This window comes from Astatotilapia calliptera, chromosome 23 (assembly GCF_964374335.1).
Source record: "Astatotilapia calliptera chromosome 23, fAstCal68.1, whole genome shotgun sequence".
NCBI classification, from domain to species: domain Eukaryota; kingdom Metazoa; phylum Chordata; class Actinopteri; order Cichliformes; family Cichlidae; genus Astatotilapia; species Astatotilapia calliptera.
In genome coordinates this window covers 36,805,001-36,818,499 of record NC_137443.1, presented here as the reverse complement: position 1 = coordinate 36,818,499, position 13,499 = coordinate 36,805,001, and the positions used below count along the sequence as shown (strand labels likewise).

The 13,499-nt window shown below is 36.8% G+C and overlaps 2 long non-coding RNA genes across 2 annotated transcripts; both read left to right on the top strand.

Annotated features, from left to right (window-relative positions):
- Nucleotides 1-4,559: 4,559 nt before the first annotated feature.
- LOC145424478 (uncharacterized) lies at nt 4,560-7,485 on the top strand. Its single transcript, XR_013905570.1, has 3 exons — nt 4,560-4,937; nt 5,394-5,473; nt 6,958-7,485. It is a non-coding gene; the product is annotated as an uncharacterized LOC145424478 (long non-coding RNA).
- A 2,974-nt stretch (nt 7,486-10,459) lies between these two features.
- LOC113007915 (uncharacterized) lies at nt 10,460-13,247 on the top strand. Its single transcript, XR_013905428.1, has 3 exons — nt 10,460-11,242; nt 12,301-12,390; nt 12,475-13,247. It is a non-coding gene; the product is annotated as an uncharacterized LOC113007915 (long non-coding RNA).
- The last annotated feature ends 252 nt before the right edge of the window (nt 13,248-13,499 follow it).

Genomic DNA, 13,499 nt, shown 5'->3' with positions numbered 1-13,499 from the left:
AGTTGAAAATAAAATAACTGTACAACAAAATACACAATACACAATATAGAACTATATAAGAATGTATGAAGAAATCTAAATATAAATAAATATATACACAATAACAGCAGCTGTGCAAGTATTAACCGGAAATGAAGAATATAGTGACCAGTGTTGTGCAAAACCAAAGTCCAGAAAGTCCAGTGTGTGTGTAAGAACCATATGTGTGGGTCAGTACTGTGTGGTGGTGTGATTGAGAGACCGTATCGCCTGCGGGAAGAAGCTCCTCCTCAGTCTCTCTGTGTTGGTCTTCAGGGAGCGGAATCGCTTTCCTGACCTCAACAGAGAGAACAGTCTGTTGTTGGGATGGCTGAGGTCCTTCACGATCTTCCTGGCCTTGGTCCAGCACCGCCTGCTGTAGATTGAGTGCAGGTCAGGGAGCTCGGAGCGGATGGTGCGCTCAGCTGACCGCACAACCCTCTGTAGAGCTCGTCTGTCCTGCATGGTGCTGTTCCCGAACCAGGTTAAGATGTTTCCCGCCAGGATGCTCTCTATGGTGCACGAGTAAAAGTTCCTAAGCACCTTTGAGGGCAGTTGGAAGTCTCTCAAGCGTCTGAGGTGGTAGAGACGCTGTCGGGCCTTTTTCACCACGGTGTTGATGTGACAGGACCATTGTTTTTAACTTCATTTTACCAAAGTTTTAAATTACTTTTCCAACATTTTACAATATCCCTCCAGTAATGCACTTGGTTACTGGTAGGCAGCTTGAATGACTTAGGGAAAGTCAAAAACAGTAATAAAAATGAGACGAGAACTGAAAAAATCCAAAGGTTTTACAGTTCTCAGGGGCCCTATTACTCTAGTATGCGGAAAAAACATGATCCATTCTGTCTTAACATGATCTCTGGGTAGGTCAATCCATAACTGACAATGTTCCATTGTATGCATTTCTATACAGGTATACTTTTACTGCACTAGCAGTGTGATTGGGATCACTGTCATACTAAGAAAGAAGCCATTGTCTGTCACTTGATTTTGAGATGGTAATCTAAATGGATTAATGAATGTGATGGTGCTTTCCAGCGTTTATACTTCCTTCAGTTTTGACAAGATCCCCAACACCACTGACTAAGATACAACCAAAGCCATGACAGCGCCTTCACCGTGTCCATCTCAACCTCTTCCACACATGACAACAATGATTTGAAACAATAATTCAAATTTGGGTTTAGTATATTTTTCTGCATCAAGACTTCTTTGTTCTTCTTCGTTTTCCTATTTCTTAAGGACATGACTTTCACATATAAGTCATGTGATGTAGATAGTTTTCTCCTAGGCCTGTCTCTTTTTTTGTCCTCTACTTGTCCAATTTTCTCATTTTTTTAAGGACAAACTGCAGACCACAAAGAGCTATACCATGTTTCAGCTAATAGCTCTTTGGGAATCACCTTGTTGATGCTAAAATACTATTTCATGGCTGTCAAATTGCTTTTTTGTTGACATGTTCTTTATAGATTTAACAAAGAAATCATCCTTTGTGTTAGGCTACTACTAACCAAGTGCCTAACCATTCAAATTGATTTTGTGGTGAACCTTGGCAAACTATTGCTCAAGACCACTTTACAACATTAGAACAAAGTCTGGTTCTGTGGAAACAAAATATATAGAAATGAGAAATGACTCAAGACTTTAGCACAGCATTGTAAACTTTAGTCATGTTTATGAGCATGCACTACTTTAACAGTATATAGTTATATAAAATAAGGAAAAGAATAACTGGGTCTAAATAGTTAATAATTTATTATCTCAGAAAAAGTGGATATTGAGCTATAAGAGAAGACAGCTGGTGTTGGTGCTGAATAATTTAAAGTCTAGTGAGGATTGGGCGAGCCACATCGTCACAGGTGAACAAAAGCTCTTCCTCGGGGTTGCTCCCAGTCACTGAGCTGACTCACACACTCGCCTGGGGAAAGTGGCCATGTACAGCATGTGAACCGGGATGGAATTTGGCTCCAATTTCCTCTCACATCATTCCTGTTCTGTACTTTCTCTGTGAAAAAAAAGTAATAACTGACAAAATGCTAAAGCTAAACTGGATTGCTGGCTTTAAATTGAAGTCTGCAACACTAAACCCATTTCCTCCTCAGTGCTGCTTTGACTGAGGGATGTTTGTTTGACATTGCCCCTCTGCAATGACTCTTATTCAAATAAATTTCCATACTGGAAGTTGTGTTGGAAGCTTTTTTTTTTTTTTTTTTGGCTGCTTTCCCGCTTGTACAAGACCAAGGTCACACTCTGATATGCTTCCATGGAGAATGATATTTTCTGTGATTGATTAAACTGCCTCAGTTTAATTCCCCCAGACAGACAGCACAGCTTCTTTCTGGCGATGGACACGACAGAGCTTAACAAATGCCTTAAAGAAACTTCTAAAGCTTTCAAATCCAGTTTTCCACGGCATTATACCAGCTGGTTATCTATCCCCTGGTAAATAGTTAATTAAAGATTTTTTGAGGAACATATTTAAGGTTCAATTACATCCCTTTAACTCCCATTTAAAGCAGCTCCGTTTAGATCAAGGAAGCCATTTTGTGGCCTCGGTTCAAACACATTTCAGCAGTTGCGACGTCACGCTGACCTGAAATTAGCAACCATGCAGCTAGCAGCTGGTATTGCTTATTATTATTTTTTTATTATGGTCTGAATTTGGCATTTCACAAAACAAAATGTTAATATGAAGGGATGGTGTTTATTGCTATTGCCAAGCTCGGTTTGATGCAGTTTTATGTGTTTACTGGGATATTTTTAACCGTGGATCCACAGTGTAGAAAGCTTATAAATGTTCGTGTTGGGTGTGTGTGTGTGTGTGTGTGTGTGTGTACACATGTCTGCGCATGGCATATTTGTCCTAATTATGACCAAAGGCACAGTGGTGAAAACACAAACAAGATGATTTCCTCACACATAGGAAATGAGAGGAGTGATATTTGATTACTGAGTGTATCCCCAGATTACTTTTTGACATTCGTCTCAGTGCACTCTAAGTAAATGGCATACTTTATCGTACCTTTAGAGGTACAATGGCTTGTCACTAGCATACCCTCCAAGATATTTCTGTTGTACACTTCACATTATGGAAACCAATGTGGTACACATTTCGTCTGAGGAATATTACAGGTGTCAAGTGAACACTGAAAAAAAGGCCATGTTGGATTTACTTCATTCAATAGTGGACATTGGTTGCACACAACTTTTTTGCTTTGGCAGACACTTAAAACAACTGAGTTAAATCAACACAACTTATTCATATTCAATAAACCTGTGCATTTTGTGTTGATAAAAAGCGATTGAAACATGTTTAGATGAAGTAAGGTGAGCTTTTGGAATATTTTATTAATCCTTCACAATTTTGTCATTTTATTTCAACACTATTCAATAACTTTTACCCCAATACTACTAGGTCACTTAAATACTACATTTTGTCTTCATATTACATAATATTCAACAAAGTCTAGAGTCTGGTTAACCCTTTAAGACCTACCATAGAACCAAGTCCGCCAGAGCTTATATTATATTTTTACATCGTGTGGTGCCATTTTTGGGAGCATTTCAAGTTGCTATACATCAATACAACCATTACAGCCTAAATTTTAATAATATGTATGCATTAAGTGCATAGTAACTACATAAATTGCAAAAAAAAGTGCAATAAACTACAAAAAAACTGAAAATTGTTTTATTTTTTTTAACATATTTGTAGTTAGAGAAATTTAAGAGGCTTATCCCTCAAAACTGTGAATACAAAAAAGTTGCACAAAATAGTTTCCCACCACAGGAAATTTATTTTGAGTGTCTTCATAGTTTTATTTTTGAAATACACCAATTTTTATACACTGCAGGAAAAACGAAAATAAATATTATACTGCAAATTTGCAAAAAAGCAGCATATACATCAAAATAAACTATTTCCAGCAGTGCAATATGAGTCCTACGCATCTCAGAAATGACACAAAGTCATAAAGTCAAACATAACTTTTAAAAACACCAGTATAGGCTCATAAGGCCCTGATGGTAAAAAACTACATTTCTGCGAAAATGACGTCACTTCCGGTTTCGGGCAGGTCATGGCGGACATGCGATAGTTCGTGCTGACGTTTATTCCAACGTAGGAAGTGTTTTGAACAGCTGATCGGATCAGCAAAGCGTGTTTCTGGAATATTGTGTTTTTGTTGCTGCAAGTGCTTTTTATGCAGTTTTTGCAAAGCTATATGTGGAAGGAAACCGTGACAAGCTGATGGCATAAGATGTAAGTACAACTTCTTCGGTTTCATATGCAAAAAAAATTATTGCGCTAGCTCACGTTGTTGCAGTGCTACCGGGATTTAAAAATAGTTACTCAAAACAGAGCGTGCCCGCTCGGACCGGTTTTAAGGGTTAACATAAGAACTGCATGGATCTACAACAACTACCATCCTCCCCGTCTCTATCCGAGATGCAGGGGCTGGGGCAAAACCCAGAAGTGATAGGTACACCCTGGACAGCTCACCAGTCTATCATATTAGAGACAAACAACCATTTGCACTCACATTCACAGGTAATTTAGGATCACAAATTAACCTAACTCTAACAACTGCATGACTTTCAACTGCACTGTAAACCCCAACAGTCTACCTGACTTATAAAGTTTGTGGATATAACAATTAAAATTCCTCACAAAGTTGAAACAACTTAAAACTTTTCTGTTCGGTTAACGATTCAAACAGTTATAATTGTACATGGCTTAGAAGTTAAGAGTAAATACTGCTTTCTTAATTATGATTTTTGAGTAAATGTTTTTTTCCGAGCTCCGCATGTGTACGTCATGACGTCTTCTCTCTAACCTGAACGACGTTGTCAGAAAATTATGTTCAATATGGCTGCCCTTCTCGAGCGACTGGAGAACACATTTGGAGAAACTTGTAAGTAAAACGGAACCTTCGTTATGTTTATTTTTTCTGTAAAAAAGCAAGTATATTAATATGTTGCAGCCAATAACTTGTTTTCGAATGCGCTGTTGTGTTAAAAAGCACAGACCCAGGTGGTGAATAGTTGTTCGCTGTTGTTCGCGCTCTTTTTCAAACATAGATTATGTCGTCAGTTTTAACCGATTAAAACAGTTTTACTAAGAATCACACATAAAGAAAGGGTCTTAGTGATATTTTAACGACCCCTTGCCAACGCAAGAAAGTTGGCGTTTTTACAACAGCAGCCTCATTCTTCGGCAGGGTTTTTTTTTTTTCTTCTTCTCATTAGCATCATTCAAAAGTGACTTAGCTAGCAGTGGCAACTTCTATCTAAAACAATTGAAATATAGCAAGGTGTTGTATATTTAGTGTGCTAATAAGGTTTTCAATATTTTTATTTTTTCTTCCAAGGCTGAAGACCAAAGACAAAAAGACAGAAGAAAAAAAAAATTCAGACTGCAATTAATTTCAGGTGGAGACAGTAAACACAGGTGAGTTGAAAGATCTATTGAAGAGTCCTTTCTTCATGGCCATTAAAACATTTTTAGGTTAAAAGACCTGTGTCATGAATCGCTGTGCGGCAGGCAGGAGTTGGACCCAAAATGCAGGACTCAGACTCAGGGGATGAACTCAAAATCACAGCTTTAATTGCTGGTCACAGAAAACGAGCATACAAAACTAAACTGGGAAAATATAAACTCACAGCTTGCAGCGAGGCACACAAGGAAACACACAGCTTGAGGGACGACACAGCACTGACTCAGAGAAACACAGGGTTTAAATACACTGGGAAGTAACGAGGGGAATGAGACACAGAAGGAGAGCACAGCTGGGAGAAATCAGAACTGACGAGACAAGGGAGCAAAGTAGGATACACTCACATGAGACACAGACCTTCAAAGTAAAACAGGAATTAGCACAGATGCAAACTAGACTAGGGGAGACAGAGCCACTAAGACACAGAGGGCGGCTACTAAATACTCAGAGAACTAAACAGAATACAAGAAAACCAAACTAAGACACTACACTAAAGAATAAGCTGGGACAACAAAGAGAACTAAGAACATAATACAAAAAACTCAGAGGCACAAGAAACTCAAAACACTGGGTCACTGACCCAGGACCGTGACAACCTGTCTTTTTTTAAATCATGCCCTGGCTTTGTCACACTGAATCATGTTGAAAAGATCTACTTTCATGGCTCCCCCCATTACCATTTCCTTGTACTTCTTTCTACCAGTCTATTTTATTTTGTGACATTAACATCTTAAATGTACCCCTAATTATTAATAGCTGTGTTAGTATTTATAATGCTTTTTTTTTTATCATGTGCAGATCTACCAAGGGTCAGTGGCACAGTTCACCTTTTGTGGTAAGTTATAACACTTGTTGTTTCATCAGTTGTTCAGTTCTTATAAAATGTTGTATAATTGTACCAAATCACTGAGGATACATCCAATGTGTAAATCACAATCAACAATTTTACTGTGATATTCGCTCGTGTTTAGAGAATCTCCATTATCTTTGTTACTGAGTTTCCATTTTTGTAGGGCCAAATTTGTATTAAAAATTAATATTTTCATATGATGTGAAATGACTCAATCATTTCTAATTTTTAGAAGAAACCATTCATTAAGTCCCTTAAGGTGAAGATTTCATATATTGATAATGATAAAATTAACACAAATTAAAAGTTTCACTGATAAACACAATTTTTCCTTGCTTTGAACCCCATGTTCTATATAGATTACAGCTCTGATCTGGAGAACACTATTTTAAAATACTGTGTAGGGTTTTTGTCAAATGATTAAGAAACAGACTCTCTGTCACAAGAGACAGAAAGGTTGTATCTTAAAAGAAAAGTCTCCAAAATTTAGTAGAGTCTGATGTCATGCAGTTTCATAAACATGTATTCTCCCCAAAGAATGACACCTGAAAACTTTGCGTTAAATGAACTTTTCTTTTCCCTTTTTAGGATGCGCCTGATATCAACGTGAAACGCACTGCAGTACTTCGTGCCCTTCCTGTATACCTGTGGGAGGAGGACCCAGAATTCTTTTAGACATGTAATGTAAGTGTATTTTTGCATTACTTAAATTCTGCCAGTAAGATAAAATGCTATGGATTTTTTTAAATACAATTTAATACCCTAGCAGCTACCAAATTGTACAAACAAAATACCCTCTCTTTAGAAAACCCTCACACACAAACACACACAGGTCAGGAGCAGGGCACAGGCGTATCACAGCACTATGGCTATGCTGCAGGTGGCCCAAAAACCAGGCTGAAGTCAAGATTTAGTTTCTTTTTGAGATAAAGTCATGAAATAAAAAAATACTTTTTTTTTTAGAAAAATAACAAAAATACAAATTATGTAATGCAAGAAGCTAACACGTTAATGTACATTTTTCAAAAAAAAGTAGAGTACCCTAACTCGTTACAAAGTAACCCACTACACTGCTGAATGTTTTGCTAGATTACAGGTCATGCTTGTCACATTCTCTCAAACCAACCTTACTTATTTAATTGGGGCGATCGTGGCTCAAGAGTTGGGAGTTCGGAGCCCTGGCTCCGACAGTCTCGGTCGTTGTGTCCTTGGGCAAGACACTTCACCCGTTGCCTACTGGTGGTGGTCAGAGGGCCCGCTGGTGCCAGTGTCCGGCAGCCTCGCCTCTGTCAGTTTACCCCAGGGTGGCTGTGGCTACAATGTAGCTGCCATCACCAGTGTGTGAATGTGTGGATGACTGAATGTGTAAAGCGCTATACAAATACAGGCCATTTACCATTGATACTGTGTCTATTCCAGGCGGACGCATTGGATGAGTCGACCCTCAGTGACACTCCAGTTGCCCTTCTCACTGTGGTTACCGACAGCGCTTCCCAGTCCAGTCCATTTTACTTCCTCAAGCATGGCTGTTGTGGTGAAAGGCGATTAGGTGATGCGAGATATTCCCAGATTTGCAGATGCATTTGCTTTATTGTTTGGCTTGATCTATGCTCTGCATTTAGACTACCCCAGGAAGCTGGTTCACACATTTGCCTTTGTCCAAAATATCTTCATGGGGCTTGATGACGGCAAACCCCTGAAACCCCTGCCTACATGCTCTTAAGGAATATAAGGCAATGTTTGTTAGGACATGCACTCTGTTACTGAGCACTTTGTTTGAAGCACTTTAAGTTTACTACAGGCTTTGGGTGGATTTAACTCCATCAGTTTACCTAATTTTCCTATACTTGACTGCCTTATCTGGTTATTTGGAAGCTGATCATCTTTGTACCCATTTTAAAAAAATGTTTTTCATTTCTATTTTAAAAAAAAGTGATTAGTATTTGACTTTTTGTTTTGCATTTTTGTGTATTTTGAGAAAGATGCAATTAGGACTGATGTCGTCCTTTGTGATTTTATAAAAAGATAAATGTTCTACACAGAATTTATAATGCTCACTTTATGGTGCCGATGTCCATGTTAGTTGTTTTATAAAAACATTTGTGATGTTTTTAAATTTTCATGAAAAAATGTTAAATAAACAAAATGTAAAGTAACTGAATTTCCGTACTTTTTTTTTGTTAGTAGTCTACACTCAAACATTGAAACATAAATATCTTTTAATTAATAATCAGATAATTTGAGTTTAGGTTGTAATATAATTGCATTGTGTTGCATCAAAATAATAAACTACAAGAAACACAAAAATATTGAAATTAAAGTATACAGTCTTTGAGTAAAGCTCAATTAATAAAATATAAAATATAATTTTAAATTTTTAGGTTAACAATAAATACAAATTTTGAGTACCCCATACTTAGAAGATATGAGTTTTTGTACTTAAATCTTTTGAGGTAATCAGTTTCCATAAAAGTTTTAAGTTCAGTCAACTTGTTCGGGTTTACAGTGTGTGAGAGGAAACCAGAAGACCCAGAGAGAACCCACTGCAAACTAGCCAGATTGTAGATTTGAACCCAGGACCTTCTTGCTGTGAGGCAACAGCACTAACCATGCCACCAATTCAGCCCTGACACAAGTAGGAAAGCTGTGATTTCAACGCTTGATGCAGAATGTTCGGTACATCTCTGTCAAACCACAATAAATAGCGATAGCATACACTGAAAAAAAGGGATTGGCCAGCTCTTGGATTTACGTAAGCATCTTGCGTGTATTTAACACAAGTGCCTCATGCTTTAAAGTTAAGTGTAACTACATAGTGTAGAAACTACATGATATGCAGAGAGGCTAGATTAAATTGTTCATATCATGTTCAAGTGAAGTAAGTCAATAGTATAGCAATGTTAAATCCCGCGACACTGCACGGGTTTCAGACTCGCGCTCTTTAGATCGTGGTTTCAGGAAGGCATCCATCTCAGTCAAGTCGAGCAGCCACCTCTACTTTTTTTGGTATACCAAAAAAAGTAAATTGGGTTGTTGTTACATTAAAAAAGTCTAACTTGTAATTTGAACACAATAATTTCATGTTTCTATGATACAATCTAGTAAGAGTGGTTAGTTGCTGAACTCATGAAATTCACAAGATCGCACAAGATTTCAAACTGCAGGAAAATCACTGGAGTTATAAGAGGCAGACAACTACACACGCACCACGTGTATGCTATTGCTATTTATCGTGTATTATTACAAAAACAAAACAATTCTGCATCAAATACAGGAAATCATAGCTTTCCTACATTTCCTAGATTGTTGGCATGGTGGTTAGTGCTGTTGCTTCACAGTAAGAAGGTCCTGTGTTCAAATCCACATTCTGGCTAGTTTGCAGGTTTCTCTCTGGGTATTCTGGTTTCCTCCCGCAGTTAAAAGTCATGCAGTTGTTAGAGTTAGGGTTAACTGGTGATTCTAAATTACCTGTGAATGTAAATGGTTGTTTGTTTCTTTGTGATAGACTGGTCAGCTGTCCAGGGTGTACCCTGCCTTGTAACCTATCACTTCAGGGTTATTTCCCAGCCCTCCTGCAACCAGGATAAAGATAGGAGGATGGTAGTTGATGAAGACCCATTCAATCTTTATGGTAACCAGGATCTAGACTTTGTTGAACATTATGTAATATGAAGACAGCATGTAGTATTTAAGTGACCAAATAGTATTGGGGTAAAAGTTATTGAATAGTGTTAAAATAAAATGACAAAATTGTGAAGGATTAAAATATTCCAAGAGCTTAACTTACTTCATCTGAACATGTTTCAATCGCGTTTTATGAACACAAAATGCACAGGTTTACTGAATATGAAAAAGTTGTGTTGATTTAACTCAGTTGTTTAAGTTTCTGCCAAAGCAAAACATTTGTGTGCAACCAATGTCCACTATTGAATGAAGTAAATCCAACATGGCCTTTTTTTCAGTGTACATGTGGTGTGTGTATAGTTGTCTGCCTCTTATAATTCCAGTGATTTTCCTGCAGTTTGAAATCTCGTGCAATCTTATTAATTTCATGAGTCCAGCAACTAACCACCCTTACTAGGTTGTATCCTGTCATCTCAACAAGAACAAATTAAGTTGTTGAATTTCATACAGATCCTACATGATTTAATTACACTCTAAAAAATATTCATGGTGTTTGTAGGTAGAACTTAACAAAAAAGCATTTTTCTACTTAAAAAAGTAAGTTGTCTACATGTACACATTTCAGTGAGTTGACTAATCAATGTTAAAAGTCAGTGCAACACATAAATTAATAAACACCTCCTTAACTTAAATGTTTGAGTATATTGAACAAAATACTTTTATCATCAATCAACAACAGAAAATATTAAGTTTGTGTAACATGTAAAAGTGAGTTTGAACATCTTTCGTGTTTGAACTGCCCATAACTGGACCATAACGAAAAAATAATTACAACTACCATAAAAAAAGAAGAAATGGAAAAAAACAGAGGTTGGCACCACTACCTGGTAAGTTCCTTGTTTTATAGTCTTTAATAAATATGTACTAGTTACAGGAATTTACTGCTTAAGTTTAGTCTGACAATGGCAGCTACATGATGTGAATTGACACTCTGTGTTATGCTAGTTGTTACTCTATAAAAGTATAAAAGTATAAAAGAGCGTTTGTATTTTTTCCTGTTGTTAATGAAATCTGTCAATTAAATCTGTCACTCCGGTCGTTACTTTGGTTAGCCATAGGTGTGTATGAGACCATGCATACAGCAGAGGGTAACCCCGTAGCATATGTTCGTATCATCACACGCGTAGCAGTTGTCTGCATTCTTATCACTTTGTGGGAGTAGAGGTGTGTTTCCCCTAGACTGTGTTCGGTGAGTTAACTAAGTATTGAATTTCAAAATAGATTAATTACAAGTTATATTTGTACACTTTAAATTTGATGGTTTTAATCATAGTTTAGCATAGTAAAGTTGCTAAAGTTAAAGTTGTTAGCTAGCTTTCTTTTAGCTAGCAAACGTTCCTCGCAAATACAGAGTACATTGTCAATTTTTCCACTTATACTTAAAATTTGTCACTTGTCAGGGTGCATTTGGTTAGCTGACAGACCTTGCAGACAGCAGAGCATGTTCAATTTGAACCTGTATATGTTCAAATTAACCAGTCAGCAGCTGCCTGCATTTTTATCATGGTGTCAGAGTAAATTTGTTTCGACGGTCTTGGGTGAGGTAACTAATTACTGACAGAGTGAAATGTGGTGAATTTATGCCAGAGTATTTATGTGAGTAAAAGTATTTCTATCAAATGTATTGATATTTTAAGCGCAAATGTGAAATATGCCTGAGGTTAAAGTTAGTTGACCTAGCAAGAAAAAACTAAATTGTGTGTGTGCACATAAGACTTGCTTTCGTTACCTTCTGTAATTGTAAGCATAATGTGAAGTGTGGGATTGTGGCATGTCTACAGTGGTCTTCAAATAATTAAAAAGAAAATTCTCTCACACATTTGGATATGACACACTTTTTCCAATTTTAAACTACAGTCTGTAGATTTATTTATTTATTTTTTGAATTTTGGATTCATCTTTTCAGTGTTTCATTGTAGTATTTTAGAGAAGGTTTTATACTTAAAATAACTTGTTAACTCAAAAGCCTCGATAAGCCTTTGTAGTCTTTTATAGTCCTTAGAACTCAACAAAAACTGTTTGAAATAGTCTCCAAATCTAGGTTACATTTACTTTCACTCACCTTATCCTACTGCTAGCAAAGGGTGCATTGAAAGCAGGGCAGTATGTAACAGATTAAATTCAAGTTATAAAAATTAAATTGTTTATTTGTTAAAAACAAAAATTAAATCAATAATTAGCAAAACGCTAGTCCTATGAATGTAATATGTTTGACTTTTGGCCTAGTAAACTTTTTTTATTCTCCAGAGTTCAGTGGAAACAAGAAGAGAGGTCGCAATCCGTTGCCTGATGGTGTATCTGAAAGAGAAAGAAGAGGATCTCTTCAGAGAACAGCTGGTAGGTAAATCTCACATTGTTTTGTGTTATATTTTTAAATAGCACATAAAATACCGACATGTTTCTTTTTAACCTACTTGCCAGGATGGTGAAGAACAGTTCTCAGAAGAAGTGGTAAAGATCGTAGTCACCAGACGTGCAGCAGTGCCACTTCCAGCCGTCGCTAAAATTGTGATTGAAGGAACAGCTGTCCTGGAAGACCTTGATGTGCCCAGAGCGTGTGCCTTAATGATGGGACTTATATACGCTCTCAATCTGAGCTACCCCAAACAAGTAAAGAACACTCTAGAGGTATTCCAGAAGGTGTTTCTGGAACTTGATGGGCTTAAAGCCAGCCCACAGGTAATGTCTCTTAAGTACAAACTTCTGTTATAAAACAAATGTAATTTAGGCTGCAATATTCAGATGTGCTGATGCTTGTGTTTTTTATGCAGTCTTAGACAAGTGTAGTTTTGAGAGTTCATAATACGTATAACCTTACCTTTGGATTGTTGCGTTGTTAAATATTAACATGTTTTGTAATTTTCTTGATTCTGTGATATTTACCAAGTTGCTAGGTTAAAGTTAATGTTTAATAATACCGGTAAGCAGATTTGCAAAAACAAATTGCCTCACTTTGCAATGTTTGTTTTCTGAGGTATTTTAGAAGGGTGTGATTTAAAATTATTGTTATTTGGAAGACTTGAGATATATATATATATATATATATATATATATATATATATATGCGCCGCTTTATTTTTAATATACCTTTACAAATCTTTATAGTGGTTCTCAAAGTCGGTCATCAGGCCCCACTGCTCTGCTTCTTTCTATTAATAACTAAACACTGTTGATTGGCTGGTGTGTTCAGTTAATCAGAAGTTGTAGACACCATTGTGGAGTAAGAAAAACGAAGTAAATTGGTATGTTTTAGCTTCTGATTCAACACCACCTTGTCCAGGTAATAAACATGCTACATTTTCTTTTGTTACTGAGGTTGTTTGTGGAGGAATTGTACTGAAATACATTATTGTTTTTGCCCACTCATTTATAATTAAAGGGCTGCTGTAATGTTTGATTTATGTTGTATGACACAGAAGTGTATTACTTCGAAAATGTTATGCAAT